The sequence below is a fragment of the Sorex fumeus genome, unplaced genomic scaffold (genome assembly GCF_029834395.1).
Source record: "Sorex fumeus unplaced genomic scaffold, SorFum_2.1 ptg000021l, whole genome shotgun sequence".
In the NCBI taxonomy this organism is placed as follows: Eukaryota; Metazoa; Chordata; class Mammalia; order Eulipotyphla; family Soricidae; genus Sorex; species Sorex fumeus.
Window position 1 is genome coordinate 10,860,740 of NW_026606078.1, and position 5,240 is coordinate 10,865,979.

Here is a 5,240-nt window from a genome sequence, read left to right on the forward strand (position 1 = left end):
TCTATACTGCACTCAAGTAAAAGGTGGCAGTATGTAAAAGAATACCTCTTTAATACTCTTGTCATTTTGTTGCTGTTTTTATTTAGCTGTGATGTATAACCTGAGTTGTGTGAAACCCCGGAACTATGTATTTGTATTTAATATAATAGAAAGTCATACGTCTCTTTTGTGCTACTCTTTCCTATGCTTTTTTTGAAAAACCTAGACTCAGGTCATGTAATTGAGCTGCATAACTCTGTTTGGCCTGGTTCTCTACTGTACTTTACTACTTAGGTATTAGCGGTTTGTTTCTTCTCGGGGCTTTTACTTAGAACTGAAGGTATTCTCCACTCAATACAGACAAGTGCTTTTCCAAATTCTAATGCCTATAGAGCAATTTTGGGAGAAGAATGAATTCTTTTGGTAAGTTAATATTAGAAATAGCTGTTGTATCAGCCATGTGGTTATTGTGAAAATATGTAGGCTCCCAGTAAGAGCATTCTAATGACAGACTTAGTGCAGTGATGTGGGCCAGAAACAAGGGATCTGAAGTACCCAGATCTAGTATCAGATGCTTTCAAAGTCTTAAAGGGGGTAAAGGATGGAAATAAGCACTACAGAACCCAAGGAGACTGTGCTAAGGAAGGAGGGGACACCGTGTAGGAGATACTGTGTCTTCCCTGAATCATGGCAGGAAGTTGCTGGTGCTTCTCTTTGGAAAACCCAACCAAATGCCATCGCTGGCAAGCCTGAGCAGTCACAGAAAATGGAAAGATCTGGGTGGGGGCAATGGAGAATCAGTGGCACAGTTTTTGTTTTTTAAATTTCTGTAAATTCCTCTGTGAAAGCTCAATATTAGAAATAAAGTTATTCTACCAGTCAAAAAGATGTTTCTGCTTTGTTGTACTTCGTATTATTAGTTAGTTCCTTTTAGAACCGAGTGTTGGTGTATTTCTCCATTAGCATGGGGGTGAAACAGACATATTAAATTGCATTATTCACTCTCACTGTGGTGTGCTTGCTTATGTGAGGTATAAAACGAACAGCTCTACTCTTCCAAATAGTCAGGTGTCTCCATAACTATTAAAAGGTGACTAATCCAACTTTCTTTAAATGCTCATTCCATATGGTATTTTTATTCAACACTTAAATAGTATGTAGTAGCTATTGCTTTTGTTGGCTCAGTGCAGCTTATGTTCTAGTAATATAATCTGTCCTCTTGAGCATGGATTTAATACTATCTCCTGGGAAAAAAATCTCTCACTCCAGGTATATATTTATCCATGAAGATAATTTGTTAGAAGACAACCAGCGAGGAGCTATGCTAGAATAGTGTTAGTGTGAAATTACCATGGCTTGGTAGTGTGTGTTCTTGTTGTCACTCGCAGTCATATCAAGGAAATTCATCTATAAAAGGAGATGATTGTAATAAGTGTAATGAAGAAAAGTGAAAATAAGAAAATCAGAATGCTGGTTTGGTTTACATAGTATGGAGAGGAAAAGACTTCACTGAGAAGATTGTTGTGGAGAGAGTTGAGAGGGAGAAAAGAGAAAGAGGTTGAGAAAGAGAAAGACAAGAAGAAGGAGACAGGAGAGAGAGAGAGAGAGAGAGAGAGAGAGAGAGAGAGAGAGAGAGACTACTGCTATAGCCAACACCTTTGTATGTCTGTAATTTTTAAGGAAACATTAACCTAATTCCTTTCAATATCTTTGGATGTTTTATCTTGTGCTTTTGTTACATTCCACTCAGAGAAATATTTGTTCCCTATGCTAAACTGATTTCAGAAGCAACAAATGTAGCAGCTCTCATCTGAAAAGCAGTGCTCAAACATGCTGAATCAGCAGGAAATTCTCTGACGAAGCAGTTTACATTCCCAGTAAACTAGATAATGTTTCTCATAAATTCCTCATCCTATTTTCTGTCTTTGACTTGACCTCCCTTTGCCTGACGTGCAGGCTCACGTCACAAGCACCTTCCCCAATGTACTCTTTTTCTCTGCCTCCCACCCACTCCAGTCAAATTTTTTAAAATAGAAAAACTTGGTCATATCATGTATTGTAGAGACTTAGGAAATATGATACTGCTACCTTAGGTTTGTAAATTATCAGTAATAGAGGGAACAGTAAAACTTAAAATGTCCACTAGTTTGGACCCTGTTCCATTTCTGGATATTATTGGTAATAGCATTATTTTATAACTACGGCATTATTTGTGGTGGCAAAAAGTTGGAAACAACCACAGAGGCCCAGCTCTGGGCAACAAAGCTGAACGGCTCCAATTCCAACAGGTACAGCCCGCCCCCAAGGGCCTGGGACCCTCTCTGGGCATGCGCAGCTAGATCCAGCCCCTAGAAAGCCGGTTTTCAACCCCTGATCTGCGTGGGACGGGCACAGAGGCCCAGCTCTGGGCAACAAAGCTGAACGGCTCCAATTCCAAACAGGAGACGTTCCCAACTCCTCGCCCAGTGCCAGGGACTCTTTCCGGAGCCGCGGCCGCTAATGCGGCCGCGAAATATTTTCCCACTACATGTGCAATAGAAACCATAAGCTACCTTCTTAGATGGAAACTTTTCTATTTTAGCTCAGCCACTAGAAACACAGTAGCCAATAACTCATAAGCCTATCTTAACTCACACTGCATATCAAGCAGAATAGTAACAGTGAACGTGAAGGACTAAACCACACCTCTCACAATGGTAAAGCAACGCAAAAGCCCACCAAACTTTCATATTGAAGAGTCTAGCCCAGATGACACCAACAGTACTGTAGTGTTGGACAACCTCTCTGACAAGGAATTCAGAAGGGAGCTACTTAGGATGCTTAGGGAATTAAAAGAAACAATGGAAAGCAATGCCAATAGAAGACAAGAGGATCTGAAGGCAGAAATGAGGAAAATGCAATCAGAAATGTCGGACCTGAAAAACCTGGTAGGCGAATTGAAAATCTCAATGGAAGGCCTCAGGAGCAGAATAACAGCTGCTGAGAACAGAATCAGTGCGCTCGAAGATGAAGTTCAGAGACTCGCCAGAAAAGAGCAGAAAATGGAAAAGAGACTCACAGTTCAGGAACAGATGGCAAGAGAAGATCGTGATGAAGCCAAGAGGGGTAACATAAGAATTATTGGAGTCCCAGAGGGACAGGAAGAAAACCTCGATGAAGAAGAAACTGTCAAAGACATCATTGCTACAACATTTCCAGAGCTGAAGAAAACTTGTGACCACATTCAGGAGGCCCGAAGGGTACCAGCTAGAAGAAATCCGAATAAAAATACCCCAAGACACATCCTGATCAAAATGACCAAAACTTTGGACAGAGACAAAATTCTGAAAGCAGCAAGATCGAAGAATGAAATCTCTTACAAAGGAGCATCCTTAAAATTCACAGCTGATTTTTCTGACAAAACCCTCATGGCCCGAAAACAGTGGTGGGACATAGTAAAAAAACCCAATGAAATAAATGCCTCCCCAAAAATACTTTTCCCAGCAAGACTCTCATTCATAATAGAAGGAACAACACACAGTTTCACAGACAAACAACAGCTCAGGAACTTCATAGACTCAAAACCATGGTTACAAGAACAACTAAATGGGCTACTTTAAGGCAAGAAAGGCCCCTCAAATACACCAAATTTTAACAGAACAATGGGACAAAATCCCATAACAATAATCTCTCTCAATGTCAATGGGCTAAACGCACCAATTAAAAGACATAGAGTGGCAGGATGGATTAGAAAATTGAACCCAACATTCTGCTGCCTGCAAGAAACGCATCTCAATAGTCAAAGCAAACACAGACTCAGAGTCAAAGGCTGGAAAACAATCCTACAGGCAAACAGCTCCCATAAAAAAGCTGGGGTAGCCATCCTTATATCAGACCACATCGATTTCAGAGTGAGGAAGGTCATAAGAGACAGTGAAGGCCATTTCTTATTGATCAAAGGATCTGTACAACAGGAAGAACTTACAATAATAAATGTATATGCACCTAATGAGAGACCAGCAAAGTACTTAAAACAACTACTCATAGATTTGGAAAAAGACATCAATAGCAACACAATACTAGTGGGAGACTTCAACACTGCTTTGTCACCTCTTGATAGATCAACCAGACTCAAGCTTAGCAAGGACATACTTCATTTGAGGGAAACAATGGAAGAAAGGGACTTAGTAGATATATACAGGACACTTCATCCACAAAAAGCTGAAGACACATTCTTCTCAAGCGTACATGGAACATTCTCCAATATAGACCACATGCTGAGCCGCAAAACATGCCTCCATAAAATTAAGAAGGTAGAGATTGTATCAACAATCTTCTCAGACCATAATGCGCTGAAATTAGAAGTAAATCACACACAAAAACAGAAAACTAAATCAAACACCTGGAAATTAAACAGTGCACTATTGAACAACGAGTGGATTAGACAGGAAATCAAAGAGGAAATCAAAAGATTCCTAGAAACGAATGAAAATGAGAACACGAGTTACCAAAACTTATGGGACACAGCAAAGGCTGTGTTAAGAGGAAAGTTTATAGCTCTACAAGCATTCCTCAGGAAGGAGGAGCGAGCACACATAAGTAACCTAACCTCACAGCTTAAGAGCTTGGAGAAGGACCAAAAAAAGGAGCACAACCCGAACAGGAGAAAGGAAATAATAAAACTCAGAGCAGAGATTAACGAGATGGAAACCCAAAAAACAATCCGAAAGATCAATGAAACCAAAAGCTGGTTCTTTGAGAAAATTAACAAGATCGATAAGCCTCTAGCAAAACTCACAAAGAAAGGGAGAGAGAAAACCCTAATAAACCGAATCAGAAATGAAAAGGGGGTCATTACAATAGAAACCACAGAAATTCAGAGGATCCTCAGGGAGTACTTTGAGAAGCTTTATGCCACGGAACATCAAAACCTGGAGGAAATGGATAAATTCGTAGACTCCTACAGACTCCCAAGGCTGAACCAAGAAGACCTGGAATACCTGAACAGACCTATCACCATCAAGGAAATTGAACTGGTAATAAAAAGTCTACCCAAGCACAAAAGTCCTGGCCCGGATGGATTCACTAGTGAATTCTTCCAAATCTTTAAAGAGGACTTACTCCCAATGCTCTTTAAGCTTTTCCACGAAATTGAAATATCAAAAACACGTCCAAACAGTTTCTACGAAGCAAATATCACACTGATACCAAAAGCAGACAGAGATACCACAAAGAAAGAGAATTACAGGCCGATATCCCTGATGAACACAGATGCAAAGATC